The sequence below is a fragment of the Sturnus vulgaris genome, chromosome 8 (assembly GCF_052056855.1).
Source record: "Sturnus vulgaris isolate bStuVul1 chromosome 8, bStuVul1.hap1, whole genome shotgun sequence".
NCBI lineage: Eukaryota > Metazoa > Chordata > Aves > Passeriformes > Sturnidae > Sturnus > Sturnus vulgaris.
This window is the reverse complement of record NC_142250.1, coordinates 3,861,014-3,874,030: the sequence shown is the minus strand read 5'-3', so window position 1 is coordinate 3,874,030 and position 13,017 is coordinate 3,861,014. Positions and strand designations below refer to the sequence as shown.

At 44.8% G+C, this 13,017-nt stretch overlaps 1 protein-coding gene across 1 annotated transcript in view; it reads left to right on the top strand.

Annotated features, from left to right (window-relative positions):
- The window catches only part of PTEN (phosphatase and tensin homolog), a 48,262-nt gene that overhangs the window by 1,197 nt on the left and 34,048 nt on the right, over window positions 1–13,017 (top strand). The gene's annotated exons all lie outside the window — the stretch shown is intronic.

Sequence of the window (13,017 nt, the reverse complement as noted above, 5' to 3'; positions counted from 1 at the left end):
GCAATTACATTCAGGTCTGAGCAAGTGCTCCAAATAAATCCAGTTTTTGGGCAGGATCAAAGCTGATAAAAGCTGTAGCTAGTACAGAGCTCTTGCTTTTGCATTGAGCCTTGGCCTAAAATTTTGGTGGCTTTAAAACAACCTGAAAGGTTGTTGTCTTGACTTTAGCAAGTGGATGCTTAGCTTTTAGTTAAAAACCCAGCAGCTCTGGTTTATTGTTCCTGAGTTACGTTTGTGATAAAAATACTTTCAGGCTTGGATTTTTAGGTGTTTGCACTTGGTGATTTTGTTGGCTGTTGGGGTTATGGAAAGAGTTAAGCAGTGGCAAAACCAAAAGCTTTTGCCTTTAGAGTTGAAGAGTTTGGTGTTTCAGGTACCTTTGCCCAGATGTGCCCTTGGTAGGGAGAGATTCTTTGACTCAAGCACATCTTTTTAACTGGTCATAGGCTCCCAGCAAGACAATTAGTGAATGCTGAACCTCGACTTTCTTGCTCAAGATTGCCTAATGATGTGTCAAATGGAGCTGGTTGCTTATGTTAAATTTTTATTCTTAAAATTTTGTGTTAAAGAAACAGGTCATTTCACTGGCCTTAGGCTGGTGATTCTAAAAGGAGCAGCTGGCTGCAATTCTGCCATGAAATTTATGGAAAAGATGCTATGGTTTCTTTAATGATAAAAAAAATATCATAGGAAGAAGTGGGTTTTTTGTAGCTGCAGATTTTGAAAGGATAATTGACGAATAAAGACTTCTGCCTGTGCAGTGCCATGGCTTTGCTTGAAGGCTGATGTTGCTGCAGAAGTGAAAGTCGAATTTTTTAAATCACTTTGTGCAGGCTTCTTTTTGCAGGGCTCCGATGGAATTATTGCTCACCGTTCCTGGTAGCTGGGAAATAACCTATTTATCCCTTACACATATGGCCATGGATTTGGAACTCCAACCATGTGATATTAAGGGGAAGAAAGAGCAAACGTGAAGCCCAAGTGAGCTGTTCAACAAGGCATGGCAGGAGGACCAGGTGTTAGAGATGCCTGGTTAGTTCAGCATAGCTGCCTCTGTCCAGCTAAAAGGGAAAGGCAGCCCAGCTCCCAGTGATTTGGGCACTTGGCTGGGATGTGGGAAATGGAGATCTGGCTTCCTCGTGCAGCTCCAGAACACTCAGCAGCTGGTGCTCACCTGGGCTTTGGGAGCTGGACAGTGAAAGGAATTGCAGTGAATCCAGGTGAGGTTCCTGTATTCTGTGCTCTGCCCTTTCTTCTGCCTTTGTGTGAGGGAGGCTTCCTGTCCTGGTGTCCCGTGTGGCCAGGGACTTTTGGGCATGGATATTATCCGAAGGCATTGCAGGAATTCCAGGGTGCCAGAGGCAGGCTGGGTGGGGTGCTGGAGTGCCAAAATCCTTGGTTGGGCTGTGTCAGATCCTTTTAAAAGTGATCTTGATGTATGTGCAATACAGGGCATTGTGCTTGGAACTCTCAGTTCCTGAGGAGTTGGTTTAATCCTTGTGCGTGTAATGTGGGATTTCAGCAAAGGGAGATAACATCTTTCCCAAAATCAGTGCAGAATATGAAAATGGGCCTGTGTGTCTTTAAAAACCACACTGCTGCTGCTTTTCATCTAATCAGATGTTCCCTCTGAGCAGTCTTATGCACATCTTGGAAAAAAATATTTTGAACTTAGAAGAAGAAAGAGTTTAAAGGTGGAGACCTTAAATCAGCTGTTTAATACTTCAGATATTTCTTTCTGGTTTATTTGGATTTCTAATGAATTTCTGCAGTACTGGATGCTTTTTGGTGCACATGGGTGGGAAGGAACGTTTGGATTCACGTCTTTCGTCTCTGATGGTTGCATTTCTTGATGCTGCAAGCGCCGGAATGTTTTCTGAGGCACTCTGTGTGATATTTTTAAAATTGTGCAGTTTGGTGATGCCCCCTTTACTGCAGGGAACAGCAGAGAGAAAACACTTCAATGCAGCAGTGCATGGATTGCTTGTCTTAAGAGCTCTGGGTGTAACTGAGCTTAGCAAGTTGGAAAAAAATCGTGTAGCTGCTACTTGTGCCCGTCCTAGCTCGGGTTAAACTTTGTCCTGTGTCCCCAGGCCTTCTGGTAGGGGTGAAAATGGGCAGCTAGGCTGAGCCCAGGGCTTGACTGAAGCATGTGGAGCTCATGACCTACATAGTGGTACAAACTGCAGCAACATTCAGGCGAGATGAGATGTTGGGTGCAGTTTACACGTCTCACACGTCGTTTGTCTCGTGGAATGAAAGACAGGGAACGCTGAAATTGCGGGAGGAAGCTGCTTAGAATCTCTTACTGCTTTATGCTATTTGCAGTCCTAAAGCTCTTTGCATTTTAAATGAAATTTTAAATTATGGGACTTGACTCAAAATGGCTCAGCTTCCAAGAAAAAAAAGTGAATTAGCGGCATGAGGTCCATACCGTGTTTAAAAATAGAGCCCAAGTTGGAAATGCCGTTTGTTTAAAGGACTTGGTCTCATTTTAAAATTGAAGTTTGTTAGAGGTTTTGTAACAAGTTTGTCTTGCACACAAGCGTGGGGAGGGTTTAGAAGAAACTAGAAGAGACTAACTGGCAATGCATTTTATTGGTGGGAAGTGTTTCTTTGTTCTGAAGTAAACCATGTTACTTAGCAGTGTTAAGAGCCTGACAGGCTCATTTTGCTTCTGGAGCCTGGGATGATGTTGGGTTTTGGACAAGATTAGTGCCAGTTCTGCTCTGAATTAATCTCAGAAGTCTGTTTGCATAGACAGCTCTCCACGGCCCTGCTGGCTGCGGACTCATCAGAGTTTCAGTTCTCTGCTTGTTACAGGATGTGTTTGATGCCAGGAAGATTGCTCTTTCTGCACTTAGCAAGGATGAAGGGTTTTGACCTGTCCCGATGGAGAAAGCAAGGTGGTGATTGCTGCAAATGTATTCCTGCATTTTCTCTTCTGGGGTTAGACATGTGCTAGGTCGTTTACTGTTCCTCACAACCCAGAAAATCCCAAACCCTGTGACATACTGCCATAGTTGTGTGGATAGGGGTGTTGGACAGCTGAAGCCTTCAAAACCCACACTTGAGCAGGTGCTGTGTGGTGCAGTCCCATCCAGAGCCACCCAACCCCTTCCTGCCTTGCTTTTTCACTGCTGTTGTTCAGAAACGGGCTTAGAAGAAGCCCTCACAAATTACAGCTTGTCTCTTTGCACTTGTTTAAATGTAGTGCAGGATTCTTGGGGAAATGCTTCAGCTTGGGTCATCAGAGATATTCAGTGCATGTAGAGACTGTTTGCACAAGCTAAGCTCCAAATTAAAAAAATACCTGCCTGTGCACACTTTTAAGTGCACAGAAGCTGTTGAAGTGGTGGCTGTGTGTTCTTCTCAAGGTGGGCAGAGAAATGAGTGGACCCTTCTTAGTATTTCTTACACGGTGACCTCTTAGAAAAAGCCCAGCCAAAGTGATTAATGATTGGAGCCTGGTTTTAAGCTCAGTTAAGTGTGTGAAGTCTTCAGAACATCCAGAGTTTCACTGTTAAATGTGAAGAGGGTAATGCTGAATCAAGTACCAGCTTTGCTAGGTACTTGCTAGTGGGTCTGAGTGTTCCTTTTTTTAAGGAAAAATCCAAGTTTCCTCTTGCTTACACTAAGACTGATGAGGTATTAGCACTTGAGGAGTTACTTTGTGGGGTTTGCTCAGTGAGGACAGTTCTGTCACTGTTGAGGACTTGTGCAAATCCCACCCCACGTTTACTCTGTTTGGTTGGCTGGCCAGCATCAACGCTGGGTCCAGCTGGAGTCCTTGAGGGTGATGACTTTTGGAAATGCGTCTTTCTAGGAATCTGTGCTAGTCAGGAAGGCCTTTCTGTCCACGGGATCATTCCATGTGCCTTCGACTGACCTGGGAGAGGATGTAGCCTTGAGTGTGGAGCTTATGCAACACTGGAACTGCTGCTGCAGTATAATACATGCACAGAGATTAGTTGGCTCTTGAGGACTGCCAGGCTGGGGCTGGCAGATTTCTTTGGACCAGAATTCCTGTTGCTACCTGGTGCTACACTTAAGACACCAAGAAGAACTTGCTTGTCTTACCAAAGCGTTCTGGAGCACCGTGACTGCTGTAGAGACAGTGAGTATTGATGTCTTAAAACACTGTGTAGAGGAGTACAGAATTGTCTTAATTTTCTCCCAGAAGAGAGGTGGCTCTATTTTCCATTCTCTTCCTTGTAGATTGGTTTGGACACCTAAGTCCTCTTTGTTGTAGAAGCAATTGATACAATTTATTCAGTAATAATATGGCTGAAAGGATGTTGTGTTAAAACCCCCCTTTTTATGCTAAAAAGCCTAAAGCCAAAACTAATATTCAAGGAGTACAAATACATAGTTTAAATTTTCTATGTAAAGCTTCTGTCTACCAAGTTTTTGCTGGTTGTGATTTGCTGAATAGTTCCTTAAATGAAATTATATTTGTAATGGATTAATGTTGTTGCCATATTAATGCTACATAAGCTGACAAATTATACCCTGGTAGCTTAGCCAGAGTCTTCCCCTACAACAGGTTTAAACATGAAAATGGTTGTTGTATAATGATTTAAAGGACAATTGTTGTGTTCTGACAAACTGGAAGAGAAGGGAGGGAATAGGCAGTTGAGCTGTCAAATCCCTTAATTACATTAGAGACCAAAGATACTGTCATTACTCATAACTAACTCCCTTCCAAGGCCCGGCTCCTTTCTAGTTTGGAGCAACTCAGAGCTCTGTGTGATTTTTAAAATTCGTTTACTGTGCTTGATACAGGGTGGATGTTGAAGGATAATTTATTGCATGGCTTTTTTGGGGGGGAAATAGGGTATAGCCTGGAGTTGTGTATAGTAATTCCTGGATATGCCCTGTGCCTCATCTTAAATCCTAGGAGAGGTGTGGGCTCCTTTGTTTTGGCACTTGGGTGAAGGGTTTTTGGGATTAAAGCTGTGCAAGTTTGTACTTTTCTGTGAGTTACTGGAATGGTGATTTCTGGGCTATGAGAAGGGAATTTATTTGGAAATGTGTGGCCCTGTAGAGCAGGATGTCTTCTGGAACATGGATTATTTGTGGGTGGTTGACTCTGCTTTGGGTTCTGTTAGTTTTTGGATGTGTCCTAGGCCCAGGTTGATATTTCAGATGTAAACAAATTCTTGTTCCAGTTTCTAATTCAAGCCAGCATCCTCTTTGCTCCTGTCGTCATCTGCCTCGTTTGCTGTCTTGCCTGTGAGGCCCTGGGAAAAAAAAAGGCATTTTTGTAGAATGGAAGTAAATAATTGTGCAATTAGGCCCTGTATCATGCTGCATAAATCTAGGTTATCTTAATAACGATTCTTAGGCAATGTAGCTCAAGTGGTGGCTCTGTGATTCAAATGGTAATTGACTGTGCAGCTAAAAAAATTAAACTCAACTGCTCTGTGTTTGGGATGATGACTATTGCAAAAGCTGGCATTGTTCCCTTTAAAGATGAACTCCCAGCTTCACAGCCCCAGCGTGCAGCAGTGCAGAAAAACTGCTTAATATCCAGTTTTTTGTAGTGAAGTGCTTAAGAAACGTCTTTATAAACTTAATTCTGCCTTTGTGGAGCTGTAGTATAATAGCTTTTAATTTCATGATTAATTTTCTTAGAGGCCTCTGCTTAATTCATTGCATTGCCTGGATATCTATTGGGCTACAACTGAAGAGTTGTGTATTTTCTGTTCTTTCGTTCCTTGTGTGGGTGAATTAGAGACGTAATGTCCTTTTTTATGCTAACATTTAGAGGAGGGAAACACCAGATCTCCTTTGGATAAAATTATCTACTGGGGGCTTATTGTTTGAGGAATGGTTTATTAGAATGGCCTTGTGTCTTGTTTTGCCACTCACCTTTATGTTCTTTTGATCCACCCCATGCACATTAAGGTTTGATAAATCCATACAAACCCTGCTTTTTGTCATTTCTGTTCTGTGAAGATTTTTAGTGTGCTGTATTTGTCCTCCAGCCCGATAGCTATTTTAAATTCCCTTGTGTCTGAAAGTTTTGGATGTTCTTTCAGGCTTGCAAAAAGTTGAGTCTGAGCCATTTTTCACTTCCTGTCAGTAAATATCAAAGTAGTGACTCTTCTATGCTGGCTTCTCTGTACTGAATAAAATTCCTGTGTTTTTCTGGGGGTGTTTGAGGTTAGGACATGCTTAAGTACACAGTGGTGGTTCAGGGAGATCCTGCAAAGTGGGGTGGTGTGCTGGGAGCACACGGTGACATCTCAGCTCTGCTTGAAAGAGCTCCTGGTGAGTTGGACTGGTGATTAAAACAGGTCAGTTTGGCGCTTAAAAACTCAAACTGAGATGCAGTAGTCCAGCTTCTCACAGCATGGGTTCCTCTGGAGAGGATCTGCTCAGTCCCTGTCTCATGTGCACACCTGGATGTGGCACCAGATGCTGTGGTTTGGGTGACAGGGCAGGGATCAGTCATAGGTTGGATTGATGATCCCAGAGATTTCCAGCCTTAGAGATCCTGGGATTCTGCACCGTTGTCCTTGGGCCACCATGTGTTGTTGCAGCTTATTGGGATGCTGGGCTGGCTGTGGGAAGATGCAATGTGGCCTCTTCCAAAATGTCAGCAGAAACAAAAGGACTTTTACTACACCTCTGCATTTTTCCCTCTGGAAATCTGTTGGGATTGTAGGTCTGGAATTGGGGTTGAGTTAGGGAGTTAAGGCCAATCTCTGCCTTCACAGCTGAAGAGGTTTGTGAAACTTGGTATCAATAATACAGAGCCTGATGCATCATTTCTTATGTTCCCATTTGCTCTTAGCTCTTTCTGAATGGGAAGGGCAGCTTTTCTGTGTCCTTTAATATGGTCAGCTGTTTCAGAGGTGGAAGGGACTCACAAGGATCATCGAAGTCCAGCTTCTGGTCTTGCACAGGACACCCCAGCAATCCCACCCTGTGCCTGAGAGCATTGTCCAAACACTTCTTGCAGCTCTACACAAGAGCTCATGTTTCCTTTACTCTCTGCGTGCTTTTGTATCTTTATTTATGATTCCAGACTGTTTTGAAATGGAAGTTTCAGGTGCCTTTTTCTCAGCCTTTTTCAGTACAAGCTGTTCTCTAGAGCAGCCATCATTTTTTGTGCCTTTGTTACCATTTTTTCTATTTATGCTGTGAGGTCTGTGGGTTTTTTTCCCCCCCAGTCTTAACGTGACCCCATTAGCTCTGCAGCAAAGCCTCTGTATGGCTGAGAGTTCCTGGACACATTTCCTACACCTCACAGATGAAGGGGAGAGACTCTTGCTCTGGGATGACTTCCCAAATGTAATATAATAAGCAGGTCCAGAAGTGAGCTGTGGGTGTAGACAACCTGACATATCCTCTTGAGGCATCTTCTGATTTATTTCTTTATACTCTTGGAATTTGAGTTCCCCTCCAGACCTGTTGTCAGCCCCTTACCTCGTGTGGACAGGTTTGCCTCCTGGGCATGAAGGAGTTGCAGTTATTCCTTATCTAGGTTGTTGCATTTAAATTGCAGGCTGAAAGCTGAAAAAAAAAACAAAAAATGAGGGGAAAAAAGGAGTCATTCTTGGAATATGGAGCATCAAGGGGTTAAATGCGTTTCTTCTAAATGATAAAATGTTTCAGCCACATCTGAGTTGGTCCCTTTGCTTGTTCTTTGAGGCACAGATGGTAGAGTTGACAAGTGCAGCTGGCTGGCTACAAGGAATCCTCCTTTGCTCTGAAGAACTTTCTTCCTGTTCATTTCCTCTATGCTTCCTGATGATCCAGGCTCATAGAAAAAATGCTAAACTTATTTTGCATTTCATGCTGTCTAATGGAAATGCTGCCTATTAAATAAAGAAGGCACTCATGGGTACAGCTTAAACAGCATGTATGTCAGGAAAGACTTCTAGATTTGTCTGGGTGTATTTTCCTATGTCATTTTCTTTTTCGTTGTTGGGATGCTGTCAAGCAAATGGCACTAATAAGAGCTTGGCCATTTGTCAGGGCTCTTAAATCTGTTTGAGGATGGAGTGTGGACACTTCTTGTAACACTCCCCCTGTAGCTCCAGGCTGTCAAGCTGTTGAACAGTTAGTACAGTGCTGGTTTTTTTTTTTCCCATGCTGTTGCTCTGTGGACTTGTTTAAGCTGGAGTTAAAGGGCTGGAGGTCACCAGGCAAACGTTTTGTCACCGGCAGGCCCAGCTGTGACGCCAGACCGCCTCACATGGCTCCTGCAGCCAGAGTTCCTGAAAACTGCAGGCAAATTCAGACAACAAAGCAACTTTGGGAGGCTTCAAAGCCACGCTGTGCCTCTGCTCCCGGGCTTTGCTGTCAAACGGGACTCAGCAGTGACAGCTTGGCCACCCTGTGCTGGTGGCTGGGTCCCCTTGCAGGCGGGAGGGTGAGGGGTGACACAGAGCAGAGCTGGCAGCGCATGAGGAGTGGGATGGTGGGGAGCAGATTAAAGCAAAGCCAAACCTCCCCTGCCTAAACTGGACGTGAAAATTAGCATTCCTGGTAGTTGTGAAGTTTTTTTCAGGCTGTAGGTTCCCCGATTTAAGCCTGTTCTTTGTTAAAAGAAACTCCTATTTGAGAGCTGGAAGCTGAGGTTGGGAGGAATGGACTGTTGTTGTTTTGTTTGCAGGTGCCAGGTTCAGGGCGTACAGTAAGGTTTTTAGCTCCAGAGGACAACTTGAACATTCACAGCTTCAGGAACACTCAGCTTCTTTGAAATTTCCTTTCTAAAGAAGGAAGAAATCTAATGCTTGGTAGGTCTTTCTGAAGCCTTTGATTCACAGAATCCCAAAATGGTTTGGGCTGGAAGGAGCCTGAAAGCTCATCCAGATCCATCCCCTGCCATAGGCTGGGACACCTTCCATGATGCCAGGTCTTTCCAAGCCCTGTCCATCCTGACCTTGGACATTCCAGGGATTCAGGGGCAGCCAGAGCTTCTCTGGACAGCCTCTGCCAGGGCCTCCGCACCTTCCCAGGGAAGAATTTCTTCCCACTATCCAATATAAATCTACTGCCTGTCAGTGGGAAGTCATTCCCCCTTCTCCTTTTGTTCCAGGCCCTTGTAAATAATAACTATTTGTAAAATTGCAAAGGGCTATGAGTTTTAAAGTTCTTTTTCATTTGTGTTTTGATGTAAAACCGGTGTCAGTGTTGGGTTTTAAAAGTAAAGCTGTGTGTAAATTCTAAAACACTGCATGCTCTGGCCTGCCTATAAAATAGGAGATGAGGTCATTTGCTCTTTGTTTTCCTGTTATAGCAACCTTAATGAGTGGAGTGAGGATCAGGGGTTAAATACTTGGAAATACAGGACTTCGTAAAATCACTCAGACATTCTAATGATCTTACAGTTACTAATTGACAATGTTGATCATTGCAGAAAAAGCTGCAGCTGTTAGTTTTTGCAGCTTCCTTGTGACTGTTTAAGAATCAAGAGTTGGTAAATATTTTGCTATGCTTTTTTGGTCACCTTCTGTTATTAGGAAAAAGTCTGAATTTGTGAGCAAAATCAGTTATAGGACCAACATGAGTAATTTACTTTTATATCTCCATGTATGTAAAAAATTGCAAGTGTATACTGCATATTCTTTAATTTGGTCTTGGCATAATGTGAATATATAGACAGCTATTTTTGAAAGTGATTATAACAGCTGATTTGCATAATGATCCAGGATTTTTCTCATAGCAACTGGAAAGACTGTCATCTTCAGCAATGTGGGAATGATTTCAGGCTTTAAGGAGAGTGCTTGGTTAGTCTGTGAGCAGCATTAGAGCAAAGGCATTTCTGAAGTGGCACATGGATTATTTGTGTTGGTCTGGTTTCAGTATTGATGAAGCATCATTGTGGCATTGGGTGATTTAGCAGATAACGTGGTGTTGAGATTTTAAGGTTCCTTAGACACAGCACAGTATTGTCTTGGCTCCTTTGGAAGTGGAGCTCTGTAGTTGGTGATAAGAACTTGAGTGGAGGACGGTGTTCTGGTGTTCTGCCTTGTGTGTCATGGGGCACCAGAGTACAGAAAAGATGTAAAGCTGCCAGAAAGTGTCCAAAGGAGGGACACAGAGATGGGGAAGGGTCTGGAGGGGCTGCATGAGGAGCAGCTGGGGGCACTGGATTTGTTCAGCTGGAGGGGTCTGAGGTCAGACCTCAGCAGGAGCTGCAGCTCCAAACTCTGCTCTCTGTTCCAGGGACAGGACCCAGGGAACGACTGGAGCTGGGCCAGGACAGGGTCAGGCTGGAGATGAGGGCAAGGTTCTTCCCCCAGAGGGTGCTGGGCACTGCCCAGGCTCCCCAGGGAATGGGCACGGCCCCGAGGCTGCCAGAGCTCCAGGAGGGATTGGACAGCGCTGCCAGGGTGGGATTGTTGGGGTGTCTGGGCTGGCTGATCCTTGGCTCAGGATATTTGTGGTTCTAGATCATGAGTCTGTCCATGGTCTTTTTTTTTTTTTTTTTTTAATTATCAGCACTAAAATCCCAGCTTCTATGTTTACAAGACTGAAAAAGGAATGAGTACTTTAAAAACTGTTAGAACCATTTTTGGGAATGAGTATCTTTAGGAAAGAGCTACTTTGTCAAAATGTGGTGGGATTTATTTTATGCTGTTTAGAAAGCCCATTTCAAATCCTTGTGGGTTCCTTCCAACTCCTGTGATCCTATGAAATTTTGGTAGTTAACACCACTTTGGTTGACTTTGTTTTTGCATGTGTTGAACAGCCTCAGTAAATTACTGAGGCTTTTTCCATTTTTTGTTTTTCTGTCTTAAAAAAAAAAACAACTTGGAATTGATAATGAGCTTGTTGCACGTTTTAAATGATCAGTTCTTCCAGATTTCTAAAGTTAGCATTATGATTACCAATTTCATGATGACTCAGAGTTCTTCCTTTGAATGGAAGCCCAGCTTCTCAAGCTCCTGTGTAAGAAATTTCATCTTGGTAGTGAATATCTTAATTTCAGTTTTGGAAATCGATGTTAAATGAAGTAAGGTGTGAAAAGGGGTGTCTGTGAGCTGTTGAGCGTGGCTGGTGAGAGCAGAGCCTGCTGAAGGTGATGCTCAGTGGATGGTTGCTCCTGAACTGGTCCTTGCAGTGATCAGGGGCTGTCCCTGTCCCTGAAAGACGAGCATGTTCCCCAGCATGGGGATAAAAACAGGCTGAGAGGGATGCAGGAACAACCATCCCCTTCCCTTGCTGCAGATCTTGGGGTATCTTTTCACAGGTTAGGTAGAAGAAGTTGGTTTTATGACATCTTTTCAATTTAAGTGATGAAACTTCTGTTTCTGCTCAGAGATTTGTCTGTACAAACAGCAGCACCACTTCCATTCTGTTCTTCCATCTTAGTGCTCCCTAAAGCAAAGGCATTATTTCATTGTTTGAACCACCATAAGAGCTTCAAAGCAACACATGAAGGCTGCCAGAACTCCAGGAGCATTTGGACAATGCTCTCAGGATTGCACAGGGTGGGATAGGTGGGGGTCTGTGCAGGATTAGGGGTTGGACTGGATGATCCTGTGGGTCCCTGCCAGCTCGGGATATTTGGTGGTTCTGTATCTCTTCCCCGTGCTGTCAGGAGCACGTATTGAAAAGACCCAAAATTCTCTTTCTCAGCAGTGGAATGGGTTTGTCATTGGTGCTCCATGCTTTCTTTGGGAGCAGATGGAGCCTGGTGCCTGGAAGGGTGTCGCTGAGGCCGTGTCCTTTGGCACCAGCCCTGTGCAGACACCAGGGTGAGTCAGCAGTGGCTGAGAACTGCATTCCAGTCTAATGCTTTGAGATAATCACTGAGGTGCTTCAGGACGATTATATTTAGGTGGGGGAGACATTGGCTTGCCTGTTTAATCATGTTTTTCTGAAAGCAAGCATTCGTCCCCATTAGGCTCACTGTTGGATATTTAATTTTGAGCAACACTTGGGTTTTTGTGCTGTCAGGTTGCAAAGCCCAGAGCACACTTTGTGTGTTTTACACTTTCGGTGAATCAGCATCGTAGGCTCACAGAATAGTTGGAGTTGGAAGGCACCTCTGGAGATCATCCAGTCCAACTCCTTCTCTGGGCAGGATCACCTGGAGGAGGTGATGTAGGAGCACTTCCAGGTGGGCTTGGAATGTCTCCAGAGAGAGAGACTCAACACCCTCCCTGGGCAGCTGTTCTAGTGCTCTGTTACCCTCCAGGGAAGTTGTTCTTCCTCATGTCGAGGTGACCTCAGTAAATATATTCGTATTTCCCCCCCACACACCCTGTTTGAAATATTTTTTCATTGTCTTTCCTTACTGGAATATTGGGGAACACCTTTTGCAATTCCCGCTTTTGGTTTAAAAAGTAAAAATAATTGTCATGGTCACAGAATCATGGAATGGTTTAAGGGACCTTAAAGTTCATCCAGTGCCATGGGCAGGGACGCCTTCCACCATCCCAGGCCGCTCCAAGCCCCAGTGTCCAGCCTGGCCTGGAGCAGTGCCAGGGCAATGCATGGACCAGCTTCAGCGATCCCAGGGATTCCTGGCTGACAGGATGGTCATCAGTCAGAGGCTGGACTCCTGATCCTGGAGGGATTCCCCAGCCTGCTGGATCCTGCAGCAGTTTGGACGCAGGAATGGCTGTGAGCTGTGCCCGCACCCTCGTGCATCGCCCTTGAGCGAGGGAGGGGAGCAGGGAGAGCCGGGAGCCGAGCGGGAATCGCGCTTCCAGCAGCCTGGGAGCGCCCCGGTTGTTTTGGAACTTTTTATCTCCCTGTGCCTGCGTGTTTGGAGGCTTTGGTGTTTGGAGCAGTGTGTGTGAGCAGGCTGGGAACGCTGCTGTTAAGATGTTCTGTTCCCTTGGCTCGGGGGGTGTGTCTGCCTCGCTCCCATCTTGCACCAGCTGGGAATCCTGGAAAGTGTCTCCTGTCTCAGCTCCTCGGAGAGGAGAAGCATCTGAGCATCAACCACAGGCTGCAGTGCCTGAAAAAATGTAGGAAAGCTCATGATTGTAAATAGAAATGTGAGCAAGTCGCTCACAATTGGGTGAAGTTTGGGCATCTGTCCCG